The sequence below is a fragment of the Anolis carolinensis genome, unplaced genomic scaffold (genome assembly GCF_035594765.1).
Source record: "Anolis carolinensis isolate JA03-04 unplaced genomic scaffold, rAnoCar3.1.pri scaffold_9, whole genome shotgun sequence".
In the NCBI taxonomy this organism is placed as follows: domain Eukaryota; kingdom Metazoa; phylum Chordata; class Lepidosauria; order Squamata; family Dactyloidae; genus Anolis; species Anolis carolinensis.
This window is the reverse complement of record NW_026943820.1, coordinates 7,761,917-7,784,392: the sequence shown is the minus strand read 5'-3', so window position 1 is coordinate 7,784,392 and position 22,476 is coordinate 7,761,917. Positions and strand designations below refer to the sequence as shown.

General features: G+C 41.8%; 1 long non-coding RNA gene across 1 annotated transcript; it reads right to left on the bottom strand.

Annotated features, from left to right (window-relative positions):
- Positions 1 to 612: 612 nt before the first annotated feature.
- Positions 613 to 22,406, bottom strand: LOC134293627 (uncharacterized). Its single transcript, XR_010000578.1, has 2 exons — positions 22,316 to 22,406; positions 613 to 1,542 (listed from the first exon to the last, which is right to left on the bottom strand). It is a non-coding gene; the product is annotated as an uncharacterized LOC134293627 (long non-coding RNA).
- Positions 22,407 to 22,476: the final 70 nt, after the last annotated feature.

Here is a 22,476-nt window from a genome sequence, read left to right as displayed (position 1 = left end):
CTATGAGGATTTTGTCTATTTGACTGCCGTGCCTTAGCTTCCCTTATCTAGGACAGCTTTGAGTTGTTTCCAACCTAACAACGGTCTGTGACTGTGTCTGAAACCTAAATCAAGACTGCTGCTTTAGAAGACCATGCCATGAACTACCTACCATTCATCCTTGGACACATATGAAAGGAGCTATCCAAGGTGCTGAAACCATTGGGGGTGACTTTGAACACCTTGGAAAGCTCCTTTCAAGCCTGGTATAAACATCAAAGCAGTTTTTGAGAAATTCGGTGTTTTGAAAGCAACAGGTACTTTTTTTCTGTTACTAATGGAGTTGAAATTTTATAACCTGGATTTTATGACTCTTTGTCAGCCAGTGCCAGTGGAAACGGATCATAGAATTGTGCTAATAGAAATTCCTATCGAATATGTTGTCGAAAGCTTTCAAGGCTGGAATCACAGGGTTGTTGTGTGTTTTCTGGGCTGTATGGCCATGTTCCAGAAGTGCAAAGTATGGAACCCTGAGCAGATGGTCAGTCAATGCAACTTAAGCAACATGCAATCATGGAATTTGTTACACCCCAAGGTTGCGAGGGTAGCTTGAAAACCACACTGGAACCAGGGTCATAAGCAAAGCGGTTTATTGAAGGATATACATATATGCAAGCAAATAGCATTTAAAGTCAATAGAGTTAATAGTGTTAATGTGGGATTTGTGTATTGATAGTGTTTAAATACAATTTGTGTCTTGGTTTGTATTGCATACTGATTGCATCATCCAGAGTGTACTATAGTCTGTAAAGCTTCTCAGTAATTAACTCTTTACAGACTATAGTACACTCTGGATGATGCAATCAGTATGTGTGGCTGGAACTGGGGAGTGTCCAGACACAAGTGTGTATGCTTTACTGATTACATCAGTTTAGTTCTGTTCTGCTGTCTGCTAGAGTGAGAGTCCTGTGTTTGTCTGCAAGTCTGTTTGTCTTTTTACTGCTTTCAATAAAACTTGTATATAGTTTTACCATCATCTCTGATGTCTCTTCGTTCTCTATTCCACTGACTCCATCTACTGCTGTGCTGCAAATTACTCTGACAAATAGTCCATAATATAATGTCCTTAACTGTTCAGAAGCAAATAGCATCTATTCCACTGACTCCATCTACTGCTGTGCTGCAAATTACTCTGACAAATAGTCCATAATATAATGTCCTTAACTGTTCAGAAGCAAGTCCAATAAAGCCCTTCAATATTGTAATCCACAAATGGAACACGTTAGTTCCACCAAGAAGCTAGAGTTAGTCTGTAAACACCGTCCAAACAGGATCAGCCAGAAGTCGCAAGGAACAGGAACAAGATGCTGGAAATCCACAAACTGTACTCCACATGGAAAGCAACCACCAAGGAATCGTAGAACCGAGGTTAGCAAGGCAAGGTATACTCGAGAGTCACAAGGCATGAACTCGGCTTGGAAGTCATGAAACGAGGCACGGGAACAAGGCAAGGACCAAGGTACTAGAACATAGATTCCTCTTCCATGGATGGCAAAGTTAACACTGCAACGAGAACAGAAAGTGAGGCACCTTTAAGGAGTTCTTAAGGCTACAAGACAGTGAGAATTAGGACATGCAGAACTTCACATAGGAAAGTTACTCATTAGTGTGCCTGAGAGCCAAGCACTGACTTCGTCTCACGCCCCTTCGACTCCTTTCCTTTGCGAAAGACTCTCTCTTATCAAAAGCAACATCCTCCTCTGCAACAACATCTGGCGAAACCAACCTTAACTGAACATCGGAATGTTCTCCAATTAATAGATCCTCTGTAAGCACAACTTCGGGCACCTGCAAAGCCATTGGGCTTTGATCCAAGTACTCTGATTCAAACTCCATCTCCTGGGGAAGGGCAGATCGTGACGGCTGAGCTACAACAGAATTCCTGATAGCATCCTGCATACAGTCCAGATTTAGCACCATCTGACTTTCATCTGTTCCCGATAATGAAAGAAGATCTGCGGGGACATCATTATGCTTCTGATGAAGACGTTGAGAGAACCGTGAGACGCTGGTTGCAGAAACAGAGTGTCGACTTCTTCCGTGACGGCTTCAGAAAACTTGTTCATGCTTGGCAAAAATGTATCCAATTGTCTGGTGATGATGTGGAAAAATGAATAGTGGTAGTTAAAGAGCACATTCTAAGGATTATTTCTACATTCGATTTATTAAAATATATTTATAAAAATTCCACTTGCCTAGTTTCCAGCAGACTTCACAACCTCTGAAGATGCCTGCCATAGATGTGGGCAAAACGTCAGGAGAGAATACTTCTGGAACATGGCCATACAGTCCGGAAAACACACAACAACCCTCCTATTGAATAATTCATTGTTTTTTCCTTTCATGGAGGTCCTATGCCCCTAACTTCAACATCAATGGAGCAGTGAATCTGTACTGACTTTTCAGTCGAAAGCCAAAGGAGCTATCCATGGTGCTGAGTCCTCTCCCCACAATAGGTTCAGCCCATTGCATAGCTCTAATCAAACTCAGACTGAAATTTGGAGTAGATTCACAACATTGTGGAACTGGAGTCACCGGCATGCAATGGCCGGGATGGAGGGAGAAATCTCAGCTTTGAGTTACTCATTCCTCAGCTGTGATGACTTTGTGGCTTCAAACAAATTGCTGGAGCATGTGAAGGAAGGGTAACTAATCCAGTTGACAACATGGCTTTCAGGGCAGGATGAGGTAAGTTTCCTGAATAAGATTTGTCTGGCAAAGATACTTAGAACTTCATCATATTTTGGCATGGGAGGAACAAGGACGGAGGCCTTTTATCTCGGCTGCAAATTCAATGCTCTTACATCAAAGAAGTCTTCTCCTCACTTAGTAACTGCAACGTGTAGAAAAACAGTGCCGGCTGAACAAATAGGTTTACAGGATCTGTGGCTTCAGGAAGTCGGATCACCTCCTGTCAACCCGGCTGTCAAACAAGGTGCCTCTCCCATCAAAAGCCCAAGGACCACCCAGAGAAATGAAAGAGAAAGAGGAACAAATTCGAGTAAGGCTGGCCGAGATGGGAGATATGCACTGGCCAAAGGGTGGTAAGGCTGGCACTTCGAGCTCCCAGGGAGAATGAGGATATCAGAGAAATTGCCTCCTTCGGTACAAACGGCCCCAGGCTTTACACTGCGAGGCATTGCTGTGTTTGTTATATCAAAGCCTCGTGAGTCCAAGGGGGTTGTGTTCCGGAGTAAGCCATTCTCGGTTGCGTCATCTGCCATAAGGAATGAGGAGGTTTTCCATGCTGGATGCTTCTGCCATCAGCTAAAGATAAATTTGTTTGCCTCCCAAAACATTTTCCTCATTTTCCTGCTTTTCAACATTTCACATCCTGATTTTGTTATCCTGCATTATAGCAAAGGATGCCCTGAGTTGCAACTCTACTGTGTTTCCCCGAAAATAAGACAGTGTCTTAAATTAATTTTTGCTCCCCAAGATGCTCTAGGTCTTATTTTCTTATTTTTCCATGAAGAAGAATTCACATTTATTGTTGAACAAAAAAATGAACATTTATTATATACTGTACAGTAGTTGTCATCACAAAGCAGCATAACCAGACAAACTGTGAATCCTATCAAGAATTTCTTCTTACTACCATTATTTCCATGTACAACAATCTATGGTACATACATTTACCAAACCTGCATGCTCTGGTGTTCTGTTCGGCGGGCATGCTTCCAAACAAAAACTTTGCTAGGTCTTACTTTCGGGCGAGGCCTTATTCAGCAAAACCTCTACCAGGTCTTATTTTCTGGGGATGTCTTATTTTAGGGGAAACAGGGTACATCTGGATGTCTGTAATGATTTCCATCCATGTTCAAACGTTTAATCCTTTGTGAATTTGCTACATCTATGTCTATATGTGGAACCCCCGATGGCACAGCGGATTAAACCGCTGAACTGCTGAACTTGCTGACCAAAAGGTCGGTGGTTCAATTCCGGGAAGCGGAGTGAGCTCCCACTATTAGTCCCAGCTTCTGCCAACCTAGCAGTTCAAAAACATGCAAATGTGAGTAGATTAATAGGTACCACTCCGGTGGGAAGGTAATGGCGCTCCATGCAGTCATGACCATGGCTACATGACCTTGGAGGCGTCTATGGACAATGCCGGCTCTTCGGGTTAGAAATGGAGATGAGCACCAACCCCCAGAGTTAGACACAGGAGAAAGTCTTTACCTTTACATAGCATGGAATAGTGGTTTGAGCTTTGGATGAAAAGTCTGAAGAAAAGAGTCCAAATTCCCAATTGGCCATGGAAACTCATTGAGTGTTGTGGTTCAGTCTGATGATGACAGGGGATTTGGGTTTATGCAGGTTGACCAAGGAAATGTTGAAGGCTCTGAATTGTCAGAAATGCAGGCTGACCAAGGAAATGTTGAAGGCTCTGAATTGTCAAAAAGGCTGCAGGCTAGCAGGGAAGCAGCAGTCAGTGACAAGGGTGACCTTTCACAGGATTTAGAACATCAACAAATCCCAGGTGGCTCTGGCAGCGAGTCAGAGGAGTCTTCCTCAGATAGGGATACAAGGTTAAGGTTAAGAGTTCATCATCCCAGGCATTCTCTGAGAATAGCTGGGAAACGTTTCTCTCTTATTTAACCATGCTTACAGGCTAAGAAAGCATTCCTTTGTCCTTGAGTTCCCACAAATTTACCAGCTATCCTAAGGGAACGTCTGGGGCGATAAACTCTTAACCTTAACCTTGTATCCCTATCTAAGGAAGACTCCTCTGACCCGCTGCTAGAGCCACCTGGGTCTTGTTGATGTTCTGAATCCTGGGAAAAGTCACCTCTACTTCACTGCTAGCCTGTGGCCTTTCTGGCAATTCAGAGCCTTCAACATTTCCTTGGTCTGCCTGCATAAACCCAAATCTCCCTTCATCATCAGACTGAACCACAACAGTCCGGTGATTATGTGGGAAAGTGAATAGTGGTAGTTAAAGAGCACATTCTAAGGATTATTTCAATGTTTGATTTATTAAAATATTCCTGTCCAAACCCAAGTAATGGAGGTGGAGGTATTACTTTTCATTCAACCCTCGCATATTCTTAGAATCATAGAATCATAGAATAGTAGAGTTGGAAGTTATTCAATGAATAACTTGCTTTGCTTATAGTCTGGGGCTCCAGCGTGGTTTTGAGGTATCTCTGCAGCCTAGGGTTGCAACACAAACAGACAGCTCTCCATCTCTGGAAGAAACATCTTCATCTTCAGATTGAATAAATGCAACCGTCGTGAAATGGAAGCAATAGCTGATGCAACGGCGACGCAGACAGACCAATGAAAGAGGTGTCTTTTGAAAGAAACCACCACATCCCCTAAAATCAAAACCAAGACCTCATTATTAACACCGCTGCCGGCAAGGTAAGTGGAGAACGTAGCCCTGTCTTGCCTTTCTGCGATAATTATGCAAGGAACATTTTCCTAAGATGTTTAAAACAGAAGGAAGGATGGCTTATTGTTTTTAGCGTCCCTTTCTTCCTACAAGGTTAAGGGTTCTTAGGGTCAAAATATTCTCTTTCCCTTGCATCACTCTTTTTGGAGAAGGAGGAGGAGGAGAAGAGGGGGGGAAAATACACCCAGAGCCATAATTTGTCTTAGAATTTCTTTTGAAAGGCTACAAGAAAGACTAACTACTGCTCTTTTCCCTCTGTTTCTTATTCCGGCAATCCCTTTATCTGGCTTTCATTTCCAGGCCTGCTTGGCCTCTTTTGTAGGAAAGACTTCAGGGAGCCCAAGTCACTTTCGCAGCCCCTGTGATGTTCAGGAAGATTAAAAAGCGGCTTTGAAGCTTTAACAGTGCTCTGTAAGTCCCGTTGGTACAGGACCTCAGAAAAAGACCCAAGCCATCTGGCAAACTGACATAAAGACAACGCAAAGTGATTGAAACAGTTTCTTCAAAGGCAACAATGGCCGGCTGGCAGGTTTGTTGATTTGGGGTTTTGTCTTTCATGTGTCAGCCTCCAAAAAAAAAGAGAGAGAAATAGAGAAGAGGGAGAGAGAGGGAAAAAGTCACAAGAACACCTAGGCAATCGCCAAAAATAATAATATAATAATATCAAATCAAATCAGAAAGGGACCAGGAGGGGCACCTGATTGCCGCAATCTGCTTCGACAAGTTTCCATTAGCAGAAGCAAAGGAGGAACTCGGGAGCCACGGTGACAGCAATCCGGTGAAATGCTAATGAATTTAACCCGAGGCGGTCTGTTTGGTAATTATATAATTAAACACTTCATTTGGAATTTCTGAAGCTTTCTCCACTTTTTTTTTTTTTGGTCTCGGAGAGGAACGGCGCTTCCTATTTGCAGAATCCGTGCATTGTTTTCTAATGTCAGGTGCCACACACCTGCACACATACATAATATACATACTGTATATACTCGAGTACAAGCCGACCCGAATATAAGCTGAGGCACCTAATTTTAATGCAGAAAATTGGGAAAACTTATTGACTCAAGTATAAGACAAGAGTGGGAAGTGCAGCAGCTACTGGTAAATTTCAAAAAATAAAAATAGATACAGTAGAGTCTCACTTATCCAAGCTAAACGGGCTGGCAGAAGCTTGGATAAGCAAATATCTCGGATAATAAAGAGGGATTAAGGAAAAGCTTATTAAACATCAAATTAGGTTATGATTTTACAAATTAAGCACCAAAACTTCATGTTATACAACAAATTTGACAGAAAAAGTAGTTCAATACGCAGTAATATTATGTTGTAATTACTGTATTTACGAATTTAGACATCACAGTTGTGGGGGGAAATGGTTTGGATCATTGATGTCGCCATCCCAGGTGACAGTCGCATTGATGAAAAACAACAGGAAAAACTCAGCCGCTCTCAAGACCTCAAGATTGAATTTCAAAGACTCTGGCAGAAACCAGTATAGGTGGTCCCGGTGGTGATGGGCACACTGGGTGCCGTGCCAAAAGATCTCAGCTGGCATTTGGAAACAATAGACATTGACAAAATTACGATCTGCCATCTGCAAAAGGCCACCCTACTGGGATCTGCGCGCATCATCCGAAAATACATCACACAGTCTTAGACACTTGGGAAGTGTTCGATTTGTGATTTTGTGATACGAAATCCAGCATATCTATCTTGTTTGCTGTGTCATAATAAAATAATAATAATAATAATAACAACAACAACAATTGCAAAAGGCCACCCTACTGGGATCTGCATGCATCATCCGAAAATATATCACACAGTCCTAGACACTTGGGAAGTGTTCGACTTGTGATTTTGTGATACGAAATCCAGCATATCTATCTTGTTTGCTGTGTCATAATAATAATAATAATAATAATAATAATAATAATAATAATAATAATAATAATAACAATTGCAAAAGGCCACCCTACTGGGATCTGCACGCATCATCCGAAAATATATCACACAGTCCTAGACACTTGGGAAGTGTTCGACTTGTGATTTTGTGATACGAAATCCAGCATATCTATCTTGTTTGATGTGTCATATAAATAATAATAATAATACTGTAATAATAATAATAATAATAATAATAATAATAATAATTATTATTATTATTATTATTATTATTTATTTTTATACCCCGTCACCATCTCCCCGAAGGAACTCGGGGTGGCTTACATGGGGCCAAGCCCGAACAAAAATAACAAACCAAATAAAACATTCAAGAAATACAGACATACATATTAAAATACAACACTAAACATAACCAAGATATAAAAAATAATCATATTAACGGCATTGATCTGGATTAAATGCATCTACACTGCCATATTGTAGATGGGGCCTTAATCATGGCCACTTGGAGTCCTCCAAAAACATGACCTGCGACATGATCCTTGTGATAATAACATTTTGTGTGCATTCAATCCAAAGCGTTCTTTGCCTCTTCGACAGACAAAAAAGCAGAATTCCCATATGCTTAGAGAGGGAGGAAAAGAAAGACCCTCTGCTTCTTTCAGAGTCAAAGACAGAGTGGGGGGAATATTAAGCGTGGAGCAGCGATCATTATGAGGAGGCACTGAAGATATTTCTCCTCTCGTTCTGCTCTCTTCCCATGGCTTTCATTCCTGGCGCTCTTCTGATCTCGGCCTCGCTGGCAAAGCCGCCTCTCGCTGCCCTTTCCCTGCTCTGGGCTGCCCTCCTAGTCGCAGAAATCAACACAACTAAGCTCTGAGGCTGTCGGAGAAGGCTTTGCCGGAGCGGAGCATTTGTAATGATCTTTCCCTCCCTTCTCCCCCCAGTCTTTGTAAAAAATCCCATGTGATGACAACAGCATTGTCCTACGGATTGGAGACATCAACGTCTCCCTTTGCTATATTGCGCCATTGGGAGGCATAGAGCGCCAACATCTTTCTGGGACTCAGAAATCCCCCAAATTCCCAGATCCTTTTGTTTTAATGGGGAAAAGCAGACCCAAATCACTCAAACTGTACCAGCCTCCCCCCAAAGACATCTATATATATAAAAGAGTGATGGAATCACGGCAGCGGACAAAACAACAAAACTAAACACCCCACGACCTCAAAAATTGACAGCACAACCCCTCATCCATGCCTCTGGGTTGATACAACAAAAAGAAAAGAAAAATGAAGTCCTAATTAGAGGGAGAGGAATAATTGTTTTTATCCAATTGCTACCAGTTAGAAGGCTAAGCTCCGCCCACTTGGTCTCCTAGCAACCCACTCAGCCCAGGGGACAGGCAGAGTTAGGCCTCACTTAGGCCTCTTCCACACTACCTATAAAATACAGATTATCAGATTTGAACTGGATTATATGGCAGTGTAGACTCAAGGCCCTTCCACACAGCTATATTACCCATTTATAATGGACTTAATGTCAGGGGAAAACCTTTACCTTAACTACCACCAATTCCTCAATACTTTATTTCCCATACCACCATACTTCACCACAGCAACACGTGGCCGGGCACAGCTAGTTTTATATATATAGATACTAGCTGTGCCCGGCCACGCATTGCTGTGGCGAAGTATGATGGTATGGGAAATAAAGTATTGAGGAATTGGTGGTAGTTAAGGTCAAGGGTAAAGGTTTTACCTTACATTAAGTCCATTATAAATGGGTTATATAGCTGTGTGGAAGGGCCTGGAGTCTACAGTGCCATATAATCCAGTTCAACTTTGCCTGTCCCCTGGGCTGAGTGGGTTGCTAGGAGACCAAGTGGGCGGAGCTTAGCCTTCTAACTGGCAGCAATTGGATAATAATAATAATAATAATAATAATAATAATAATAATAATAATAATAATAATAATAACTTTATTTTTATATCCTGCCCCATCTCCCCGAAGGGACTCGGAGCGGCTTACATGGGGCCATGCCCGACAACAATACAATAGCAGCAATAAAACAATAAAACAAGGTCAGCAATAACACAATGTCATATCAATAAAAACATAACATCAATGAACAGTTATAAAAGTTAGCTCACGGCATAAAATGGTTAAAAACAGGGCTAAAAACGCGGAGCTGGGCCCAGAGGAAAAAAACAATGAGAATCCAATGAGATGAGAATCCAATGCTAACTTGGGAAAACAATTATTCCTCTCCCTCTAATTAGGATTTTATATTTCTTTTCTTTTTGTTGTATGCACATAGAGGTATGGATGAGGGGTTGTGCTGCCAAGTTTAGTGTTTCTGGGATGTGCAGTTTTGTTGTTTTGTCCTATGCCAAAATTTCATTACCTTTTTGTATATATAGATGTAATGTGCGTAATTCTCATGGAGTAAACAACAAAACCACTGAACCAAATCACACCAAATCTGGCCACAAAAGACATACTGTATATACTCGAGTATAAGCCTAGTTTTTCAGCCCTTTTTTAGAACTAAAAAAAAACCTCCTCGGCTTATACTCGGGTAAGGGTCCTGGTGGGCTTATATTCAGGTCAGCGTATACTCAAGTATATATGGTATATTTATTATTTTTCTGTATTATTATTGGTATTGTTACATTTATTCTTTTACTCTATTCATTATTATTTGTCGCACCTCAGGTTAGCTTCACCTTGCTAAAGACACCAGGCTGCACACAGATTGTAGTCTTTTGTAGTTTATTAGGAAATAAGGAAAAGATAGTTCTTAAAAGGTAAAAGTTCAGTTCCAAAAGATAGGCTGTAAGAACAAATCCATGGAAACATTAGGTATAAAGCAAGGTCCTTAAAATGAAGCCAAAGTCCCAGAAACAAGGATACATCCAGGCTATAAGATTATACAGGAAAGCAGACTTAGTTCTTGATTCAGGCAAGGAATTGCTTTGACAAAGATTTCCCTCTCAGCAGACTGTTTTAATAGCACACCATGAAGGCATTTCTTTGCCCTTTGACCTCCCTCTTATTTGCTATTCTGAGACTTCTGCGCAACCCCCGAAATTCCAAACAACTAGCCCGATCTAGAGAAGCGGCCTCATCATCGCTTTCAAGGCCACAGGGCTTGTTAGTGTTATCAGCTACTCTCCCTTTCTGCTTCTTGCACCTGAAAACCATCATCAGTAACAACATCATTTCTTCCCATGGGAAAGCCTCCCTGCTCCTCATCTCCCACAGAAGGGACACTCTGCACCTGAATCCCATAATTCCTATCAGAGTCATCTTGAAACTCATCCTGAACCTGAATCCCATCATCTTGAAACTGCATCCCAGAATCCCCATCAGAGTCACAGAAAGGCTGAGTCACAACATTATTATTACATTTATTATTTTTCTCTGTTATTGTTGTTACTTTTACATTTATTTTACTCTATTTTTATTATTATTAATACATTTATTATTTTATTCTATTTATTATTACATTTATTATTTTACTGCATTTTTTATTATTATCATTACATTTATTATTTCACTCTATTATTATTAAAAGGATACATAAGCACATTTACATTGAAGAAGATGAAAAAAATGATTTGATCAGAGTTGGACAGTATTATCTTAAATTTGAGCTTCATGTAAATATTCAAAAACATTTAACCTACTCATGCCTCAATTAATGTACTTTTATTGATATCTATTTTTATTTCTGATATTTACCTCTCCGCTTATACTTGAGTCAATGTTTTCCCAGGTTTTTTTGTGGTAAAATTAGGTTTATATTCGGGTCGGCTTATACTCAAGTATATATGGTATATCAATTTGTTGATTTTGTGTAACTTATATCTTTTATATACTGTGTATTGTGTCAGTTCCTAATATGAAGTGTCCAAACTGTTTCCAACACCATGGAAATAATATGTTAAATGGTGCATCTGCACTGTCAAAATAATGTAGTTTGACACCACTTGAAGTGCCATGGCTCAATGCAAGAGTTTTCTTGGAAGATAGGCCATTTATACATTGCCATGTAATGCAGATTGTCAAAGCAGATAATCCACATTATCTGCTTTGAACTGAATTATGTGAGTCTACACTTCCATATAATCCAGTTCAAAGTAGATAATCTGGATTTTATATGGCAGTGTAGAAGGAGCCTAAGGCTTATTCTCCTTCACCTCGAGTACTGGCTATTCAGTTGTGAAACTTAGCTCAGTTGTGAAACTCAGTTGTGAAACTAAAGCTGGATCTACACTGACCTATAATCCAGTTTATCAAAGCAGATAAACCACATTATCTGCTTTGAACTGGATTATATGAGTCCACATGAAGCCCCTGATGGCTCAGTGGGTTAAATAGCTGAGCTGCTGAACTTGTTGACTGAAAGATCAGTGGTTCGAATATGGGGAGTGGGGTGAGCTCCCACTGTTAGCCCCAGCTTCTGCCAACCTAGCAGTTCAAAAACATGCAAATGTGAGTAGATCAATAGGTACGGCTCCGACGGGAAGGTAATGGTGCTCCATGCCGTCATGCAGGCTACATGACGTTGGAGGTGTCTATGGACAATGCCGGTTCTTTGGCTTAGAAATAGAGATGAGCACCAACCCCCAGAGTGGGACACAACTAGACTTAATGTCATGAGTCCACACTGTCATATAATCCAATTCAAATCAGTTAATCTGGATTTTATATTGCAGTGTAGATGGGACCTTAGTTATAAGCAAACAACACATTAAAGAAAATCTTTGGGGTTGGGGATTTTTTTTTAAGAGCATAATTCTCTTTTCAGCCTTTTCAAAACAAACATTTCCCCCTTGTAATGAAATATCAACCTTGGCAATAACTTATCATGAGATAAAATCAAGGCAAACGACTCCAGAGGAGCCCCGCTGTTCGGGGGGGGAAATATCTTCCTGCTTTATTTAATAATCCAGCATCTTAGCTGAGCTCTTAACAAGTTCCAGTGTTATTAAACGATCCGGCAAAGTTATGTTATCTGAAATAGAAATCCACATTTCATTAAGGCGCAAGAGCTGAATATGAGAAGTCCATTTTCCTTTGCATATTACTCCACCAAGTGGAGGCTGGCATGAGAAGATGGGAAGCCGGCTGCTCCCGTCCTTTAAGCATCGTCTTAGTATGAACAATCTCCTTCTTCGCATGAGATATGTCGGAGAGAGAGAGATATTAGGAACAGTCACATAAAAACAATAAATGTGTTGATATGTATAGTCATGGTCTCAAAGGGCTGTTTATTATATATCCCTTGGTGCATGTCCTCCAATTTGTTTTAATACTGTATTTTACACTTGTTTATAATTTCCTAAGGAGCCCCTGGTGGCGTAGTGGATTAACTTGCTGACCAAAAAGCTGGCAGTTTGAATCCAGGGAGCGGGGTGAGCTCCCATTGTTAGCCCCAGCTTCTGCTAACCTAGCAGTTTAAAAACATCCAAATGTGAGTAGATCAATAGGTACTGCTCCGGTGGGAAGATAACGGCGCTCCATGCAGTCATGCCGGCCACGTGACCTTGGAGGCGTCTACAGACAACGCCGGCTCTTCGGCTCAGAAATTGAGATGAGCACCAACCCCCAGAGTCAGACACGACTAAACTTAATGTCAGGGAGAAATATGTTGTCGAAGGCTTTCATGGCCAGAATCACAGAGTTGCTGTGAGTTTTCAAGGGCTGCATGGCCATGTTCCAGAAGCACTCCCTCCTGACGTTTTGCCCACATCTGAGGCAGGCATCCCCAGAGGTTGTGATAACTCACATTCCCAGAGGTTATGATAACTCACAACCTCTGAGGATGCCTGCCATAGTTGGGTGAAATGTCAGGAGAGAATGCTTCTGGAACATAATAATAATAATAATAATAATAATAATAATTATTATTATTATTATTATTATTATTTTTATACCCCGCCACTATCTCCCCAGAGGGACTCGGGGTGGCTTACAGATATAAAACCAGCATACAGTAATATACAAAAACACACAAATACATTTAAAAGGCATTAAAAATCACAATAATTGTAAAACACATGAAAAACACAGCAATAAAAACATAAAATGAGCTGGGTAAAGTGCACTGAGTGGAACTTGTAAACAAGAAGGAAGTTAAGGTGCTACAAGTTAAGGTGGCCAAATAACCCAGAAAACTCACAGCAACTCAGGGGAAAACCTTTACCTAACCTTACACTGTTTATTATTTTGCATTCCTATTCAGAGAGAGAAAATATGTTTACTAATTTGAGGAACTCCGGGTGTATCTACATTGTTGAATTGATGAAGTTTGATACCGCTTTAATTGCCATGGATCCATGCGATAGCATCCCGGGATTTGTTTATTGGGGGCCCTTCCACACAACCATATAACTCAGAATATGAAGGCAGATAATACACAATTTATGCTTTGAACTAGGTTATCTGAGTCCACACTGCCATATAATTCAGTTCAATGTGGATTCTATACCGCTGTGTGGAAGAGGCCTGGCAAAAAATACTAAAAACCTTGGCATCACAGTTACAATAGTGCCAAACTGCATTGATTCTGTCGTGTAGATGAACTCCTCCTCTCCTTTCCTGAATTAATGGAGAGCCAACTATTTTTGCCATTCAATATGCAAAAATTGTACTAAACTGGGGACAAATAAGAAGGGAGACATCAGGACATTCAAAGCTGCTGGAAACATGGGATGACAGAGGATTAATCATTACTCTTGCTGCCAATTTGAGATTGTTGGAAGATATGTAAGGAGTTTCTTTTTTTCAGTATCTATTTTCTTCTTTGTTGCACGTGTTCCCTGCCATTTGTTCAAGGAACACAAAGTGGCACTTTTCAAACTTTAGCCATGTTTGAACCTGGCTCTTTCAATCCAGTTTAATGTCATAAATACGGAGGGTCGTACTGTATCTGGTTGCTGGGGCTTTTAATGCATCCATGTTGTTCCTTTTGGTATACAGTAGAGTCTCACTTATCCAACACTCGCTTATCCAACGTTCTGGATTATCCAACGCATTTTTCTAGTCAATGTTTTCAATATATCGTGATATTTTGGTGCTAAATTACTGTGTATTGAACTACTTTTTCTGCCAAATTTGTTGTCTAACATGATGTTTTGGTGCTTCATTTGTAAAATCATAACCTAATTTGATGTTTAATAGGCTTTTCCTTAATGCCTCCTTATTATCCAACATATTTGCTTATCCAACATTCTGCCGGCCCGTTTATGTTGGATAAGTGAGACTCTACTGTATTTAGACATTGTTTTTCATAGTACATTTTTTGAAAATCCCGTTGTGATACAATGTGGTTATTTTCTGTTTTCAATGTTTCGAAGGTGAGATTCCCCACCAACACAGAGAAATGAAAAAATAATGTTACTTACGATCTGAGATGTAAACATCAGAATTCTTGGAGTGTCCCCCAAAAATAAAATCTTGCTTTCCATTTTAAAAACGTACTGGTTTCCTTTCAACCCAACTGATGTCTGCATCTCGTGCGGCACAAATCTACACGTTTTTAATAACTGCAGGTGACAGCAAACATGGGCCTTTCTTGGTTTGTCAAGGCTGGGGACTTTGTTTGCATCCAAGTCCTGGATTTAATGGAAAAGTCACATTAAAAAGCACGATGCGCTCAAGCACCAGAGGGCAGTTTCTTGTTGCTTCTTCCCAGCATCAAACTTAACTTGATAGAAGAGGTGGTTAAGATCACGCATTGATTTTTTCTGTTCTGTTTACAACAAGTGCCTATTGATCTATAGGACTTGGAAACCGGCACGTCTCCGAGACGCGAAACGTGCTCCAAGGTGCTCAAGGTCCAGGGAAATGGCCTATTGTTGTAGATAACTGTTTTTATACTGTGTCATGTTGTTTTTGTTTTGTTTTATAGTGTTTACGATGTTGTTTATGAATTTTAATGTGTCACATTTTAACTATGTTGTGGGAATTTTCCCCATGTAAGCCACTCCGACTCCCTTCAGTGAGATGTAGGCGGGATACAAAAATAAAGTTATATTATTGTTATTAATATTATTATTATTATTGACACAAAGATATAGTATGACACAGCAAATGAGATATATATGCTGGATTACGTATCACAAAATCACAAGTCGAACACTTCCCAAGTGTTTAGGACTGTGTGAGGTATTTTCGGATGATGCATGCAGATCCAAGTAAGGTGGCCTTTTGCAGTTGACAAATCGTAATTTTGTCAATCAATGTCTATTGTTTCCAAATTCCGGCTGAGATCTTTTGGCACAGCACCCAGTGTGCCAGTTACCACCGGGACCACCTGAACTGGTTTATGCCAGTTTATGAGGTCCTTATTATTATTGTTATTATTATTATTATTATTGGTTATTATTATTTGAAACACAACAAGATGAGTCCACAGCAGACACTGCCAGCTGTTGTATTGGAACACACGTCAGACACTTCCCAAGTGTCTAGCACTATATGATGTATCGGCAAATAATGTGTGCAGATCCCATTAAGGTGGCCTTTTGCAGCTGGCAGGTGGGGATTTTGTCAGCGCCGATTGTGTTTAAGTGCAGGCCAAGGTCTTTAAGGCACTGCATCCAGTGTGCCGATCACCACTGGGACCACCTTGACTGGCTTGTGCCAGAGTCTTTGTAGTTCGATCTTTAAATCTTCATATCGCGTCAGCTTTTCCTGTTGTTTCTCCTCAATCCTGTTGTCACCTGGGATTGCAACATCGACAATCCATACTTTGTTTTTTAACACAATCATGAAGTCAGGAGTATTGTGCTCCAAAACTCTGTCTGTCTGAATTCGGAAGTCCCAGAGTAGCTTGACGTGTTAATTCTCTGTAACTTTTTCTGGCTTGTGATCCCACCAGTTCTTTGTCGCAGGCAGATGGTGTTTGTGGCACAAGTTCCAATGAATCATCTGAGCAACAGTGTTATGCCTCTGCTTATAGTCTGTCTGTGCGATCTTCTTGCAGCAGCTGAGGACGGGATCTATTGTTTCATCTGCTTCCTTGCAGAGTCTACATTTGGGATCTGTCATTGACTTTTCAATTTTGGCTTTTATCATTATTATTATTATTATTATTATTATTATTTGCAGAGGACATTTGCTCTTGAATCTCAAAGTGGCACTTTGCAGAAGAGGCATCATTGGAGTCCCTGCCAACGCCACATACATAGTCATACAGGTGAGTTTAAAAGGAGTGGATGCAGAGGGGAGAAATTGCAAACATCTATTGGCAATTGGCTTTTCCTGGGAGATTTGCAAGAGGGAGTGAAAGCAATTTGAGATGACTGGTGGGGGAAAGGGACTACACAGAAGTTGGTCCTTATCAGTGGCAGGTTTGGAGTCAAGAAAGCTAAAAATCAGATTATAGCTTGGCACCATTGAGTTCTTGAAGGGCATCTTCCAGAGCTTAAAGAAAGCCAATGAGATTCTAGGCTGCAACAATCAAAGTGCAGTGAACGTTTGAAAAGAATGCTGGCCACCATGCTACAAGGGTTGAATGAAAAGTAATGCCTCCACCTTTGTAACTCCTCAACAGATGGAAGTCCTGGTCTGTGGCAGGTACTGGCTTGTTCAGTAGACTCTCCTCTACAGTTCCATTTGGCAGGAAGCCTTAGCATTGAATGGTTGTGTTGTTAAAGTTCGAAGTATGGAACCCTGCGCAGATGGTCGGTCAATGCAACTTAAGCAACATGCAGTCATTGAATTCTTGACAGCAGAAGGTGTCACCTCAAAGGAGATCCATCAGAGAATGCAAGATGTTTATGGTGATTGTGTTGATGTGAATACTGTGCGTTGTTGGGTGAGTAAATTTAAAGATGTTGAGGCGGAAACATCTAACTTGTGTGACAAAGAGGTGGACTTCCTGTGATAGCAACCACCGAGTTTCACAAGCAAAAGGTTGACAGATTCATTCAAGATGATTGTCGTATCACTCAGAGAGAAATTTCAAGCATTGCACAAGAACGTGTGGCTCACATTATTGCTTTGCTTGGCTATTGGAAAATCTGTGCACGATGGGTCCTGTGAGACGCTGGTTGCAGAAACAGAGTGTCAACTTCTTCCACGAGGCCTTCAGAAAATGTGTTCATCGTTGGCAGAAATGTATCCAATTGTCTGGTGATGATGTGGAAAAGTGAATAGTGGTAGTTAAAGAGCACATTCTAAGGATTATTTCTGCATTTGATTTATTGAAATCGTCGTCGTCTCACTCATTCAGTCGTTTTCGACTCTTCGTGACCTCATGGACCTGTCCACGCCAGAGCTCCCTGTCGGCCGTCACCACCCCCAGTTCCTTCAAGGTCAAGCCAGTCATTTCAAGGACACCGTCCATCCATCTCGCCCTTGGTTGGCCTCTCTTCCTTTTTCCTTCCATTTTCCCCAGCATCGTGATCTTTTCCAAGCTTTCCTGTCTCCTCATGATGTGGCCAAAATACTTCAACTTTGCCTCTAATATCTTTCCCTCCAGTGAGCAGTCGGGCATTATTTCCTGGAGGATGGACTGGTTGGATCTTCTTGCGGTCCAGCAACAGCAAGGGTGTCCCTCTGGGCAGCTAAACCTGGCAATTCTAACTGGATGACCCCCCAAGAGGGTCTTCCTCCAGGGGCAAACCAAGAATGGGCAACTTGGAAGTCCCTGAACAGACTCAGAAGTGGAGTGGGCAGATCTAAAGACAACCTGGCAAGATGGCACTACCTGGAGGAAACAACTCAGCACATGTATGCTTGCCCACAATGCCCTGCCTCATGTACGGAGGAAGAGTTGTTTAAAGCTACAGACAATGCGGTTGCTGTTGCCCGCTTTTGGTCCAAAACTATTTAGTTGCTTGTGATTTCTTTTCTTTTTTCTTTTATTTCCATTATTTGAAATGTATTTGTTGTACCAATGCTTTTGACACGAAATAAATAAACTTGCGGTCCAAGGCACTCTCAGGATTTTCCTCCAGCACCAGAGTTCAAAAGTGTCTATCTTCCTTCGCTCAGCCTTCCTTATGGTCCAGCTCTCGCATCCATAGGTTACTATGGGGAATAGCATTGTTTTCACGATGCGGACCTTCGTTGCCAGTGAAATATTCCCATCCAAACCCAAGTAACGAAGGTGGAGGCATTACTTTACATTCAACCCTCGTAAAATACAGAAAGAATGCTCTACTCTACCTTGAACCCAATCTAATGTGATGAACACAGTGAGTTACTGGATTTTAAATGTCGGGCTTGGTGGAATGTAGTAAATGTGGTGAAGTGGTAAAAGCTCCTGCTGTAATTGTTACTGCAGCTGGCCTCCCTACTAAGCCGCACTTTGCAGGTGAAATGAAGAAGCATCCTTGAAGTGTTCTTGGCTGCCACCTGTGTTGTCGTACAGGTGAGCCGCTCTTCCGCTCCAAAGAAGCTTGTGCCACTGTCCTGTGTGTGGCCCACATATCATGCGTGGCTGCAGAAAGCGCCACTGCCACCGTCGTGTGCCAACAACGGTGGTCCTCCCCGGCTTCGTTTCAAAATCTCTCCGAGAAGCCACCAGTTCAGACTTCTGAAAAGAACCATCAATGGATCTCTTGCTCTCTTGAAAAAAGCTCAGGGAGAGAGAAGGGGGGAAAAGAGGGAAAGACAAGGGGGGTGGCATAGAAAAACTGGAGAAGAAGAATGGCACAGTGTCAAACAGCGAGAGTAGAAGAGAAAGGAAGAAGGTGGCAGGGACTGAAGAGGGAGGAGAGAGAAGGTGGTGGCAAAAGACGACAAACGTGGGAGGAGGAAAGATGGGAAAAGGTGGAGAGAGATAGGAGATAGCACTGTGTTAGAGAAAGAGAAATCTCTTGGGAAGACAGGCAGACAAATGCTGGAAGAAGCAAAGACTACCAGAGTTGAAGCGATGTTCCTATACCATCAACTCAGTTGGACCACGTTGTCCAAATGCTTGACCAACGTCTACCAAAGCAGTTACTATACTCTCAGCTCAAGAACAGAAAACAGAATGTTGGTGGATTGATATTATAATGCAATACAATATAATACTACTAATAACACCATATACAGTAGAGTCTCACTTATCCAAGCTAAACGGGCCAGCAGAAGCTTGGATAAGCGAACATCTTGGATAATAAGGAGGGATTAAGGGAAAGCCTATTAAACATCAAATTAGGTTATGATTTTACAAATTAAGCACCGAAACATCATGTTATACAACAAATTTGACAGAAAAAGTAGTTCAATACGCAGTCATGTTATGCTGTAATTACTGTATTTACGAATTTAGCACCAAAATATCATGATGTATTGAAAACATTGACTACAAAAATGGCTTGGATTATCCAGAGGCTGGATAAGCGAGGCTTGGATAAGTGAGACTCTATTGTAATAATGTAATAATAATAATATTGTGATATAATAATAGGTAAGGTAAAGGTAAAGGTTTCCCCTGACGTTAAGTCCAGTCATGTCTGACTCTGGGGGTTGGTGCTCATCTCCATTTCTAAGCCAAAGAGCCGGCGTTGTCCGTAGACACCTCCAGGGACATATGGCCGGCATGACTTCATGGAGTGCTGTTACCTTCCCGCCGGAGCGGTACCTATTGATCTACCCACATTTGCATGTTTTCTAACTGCTGAGTTGGCAGCAGCTGGAGCTGACAGTGGGAGCTCACTCCACTCCCTGGATTTGAACCACTAACCTTTCGGTCAGCAAATTCAGTAGCTCAGCAGTTTAACCCACTGCACCACCGGGGGGTCCTATGCTCGAGTATAAGCCGACCCAAAAATAAGCTGGCCAGGACTCTCACTTGAGTATAAGCCAATTGGGGGGGGGGGGGCTTTTTCAGACCTAACAAAGAGGTGCAAAACTCCACTCCCCAGATTCAAACCTGCGACCTTTTGGTCTGCATGTTCAGCAGCACAACGCTTTAACACGCTGTGCCACCGGGGGCTCCTCGATATAATAATACTCATATATTAAATTTAATACTATGGATAATATATAATAATATATAATAATATGCTGTTTTATTGTTGTATATTTTAAGTTATAATTTCAGGCTGGAAACAATCAGGGCCAACTAACATCAGGGTGGGAGAAAGGCTTCAAAGCCTGGCTGCTTCTTGCCTGGGGAATCCTTTGTTGTGAGGTGTTAGCTGGCCTTGATTGTTTCCTGTCTGGAATTCCCCTGTTTTCTGAGTGTTGTTCTTTATTTATTGTCCTGATTTTAGAGTCTTTGGATGCTGGTAGCCACATTTTGTTTATTTTCATGTTTTCCTCCTTTCTGTTGAAATTGCCACCAGCTTGTGGGTTTCAATGGCTTCTCTGTGTAGCCTGACATGGTGGTTCTGTTGAAATCAAGTCCAGCTAACACCTCCCAATAAAGGATTCCTCCAGCCAGGAAGCAACCAGGCTTTTAAGCTGCAAGGTATTCAATGACAATCATGCTGGCCAATGGCAACATTCACACGTGCCTCCAACAGACAAGAGTTCTTTCAACCCAGCCTGGACATTATTCCACAGATATATAAACCCCACTTGCCTTGTTTCCAATAAACCTCACAACCTCTGAGGATGCCTGCCATAGATGTGGGAGAAACGTCAGGAGAGAATGCTTCTGGGACATGGCCATAGCAACTCACAGCAACCCAGAATTAAATATCAATACCTGCCACAGATGTAGGAGAAACGACAGGAGAGAATGCTCCTGGAATATGGCCATGCAGTTCAGAAAACTCACAGCAATCCAGAATTAAATATCAATGTCTGCCATAGATGTGGGAGAAACGTCAGGAGAGAATGCTTCTGGGACATGGCCATAGCAACCATACCAAACCCATAGCAATCCAGAATTAAATATCAATGCCTGCTATAGATGTGGGAGAAACGTCAGGAGAGAATGCTTCTGGGACATGGCCACAGCAACCCAGAATTAAATATCAATACCTGCCACAGATGTGGGAGAAACGTCAGGAGAGAATGCTTTTGGGACATGGCCATAGCAACTCACAGCAACCCAGAATTAAATATCAATACCTGCCACAGATGTGGGAGAAACGTCAGGAGAGAATGCTTCTGGGACATGGCCATAGCAACCAACCATACCAAACCCATAGCAATCCAGAATTAAATATCAATGCCTGCTATAGATGTGGGAGAAACGTCAGGAGAGAATGCTTCTGGGACATGGCCATAGCAACCAACCATACCAAACCCATAGCAATCCAGAATTAAATATCAATGCCTGCTATAGATGTGGGAGAAACGTCAGGAGAGAATGCTTCTGGGACATGGCCATAGCAACCAACCATACCAAACCCAGAGCAATCCAGAATTAAATATCAATACCTGCCACAAATGTGGGAGAAACGTCAGGAGAGAATGCTTCTGGGATATGGCCATAGCAACTCACAGCAACCCAGAATTAAATATCAATACCTACCACAGATGTGGGAGAAACGTCAGGAGAGAATGCTTCTGGGATATGGCCATAGCAACTCACAGCAACCCAGAATTAAATATCAATGCCTGCCACAGATGTGGGAGAAACGTCAGGAGAAAATGCTTCTGGGACATGGCCATTGCAACCATACCAAACCCACAGAAATCCAGAATTAAATATCAATGCCTGCCGCAGATGTGGGAGAAACGTCAGGAGAAAATGCTTCTGGGACATGGCCATTGCAACCATACCAAACCCACAGAAATCCAGAATTAAATATCAATGCCTGCCACAGATGTGGGAGAAACGTCAGGAGAAAATGCTTCTGGGACATGGCCATTGCAACCATACCAAACCCACAGAAATCCAGAATTAAATATCAATGCCTGCCACAGATGTGGGAGAAACGTCAGGAGAAAATGCTTCTGGGACATGGCCATTGCAACCATACCAAACCCACAGAAATCCAGAATTAAATATCAATGTCTGCCATAGATGTGGGAGAGACGTCAGGACGACAGGGCCATACTGCCCGGAAAACTTACAGCAACCCAGTGATTCCGGCCATGAAAGCCTTCAGCAAGTTGTAATGTTGTTTTGGACAGATTCCCCATTTTGAACCAGAGCGAACCCGGAAGGTACCGTCAGTGACTCTTCTCTACACAAGACGTGTAAAGCTCTATGTTCTGCCGCCTCGTTGCTCTCT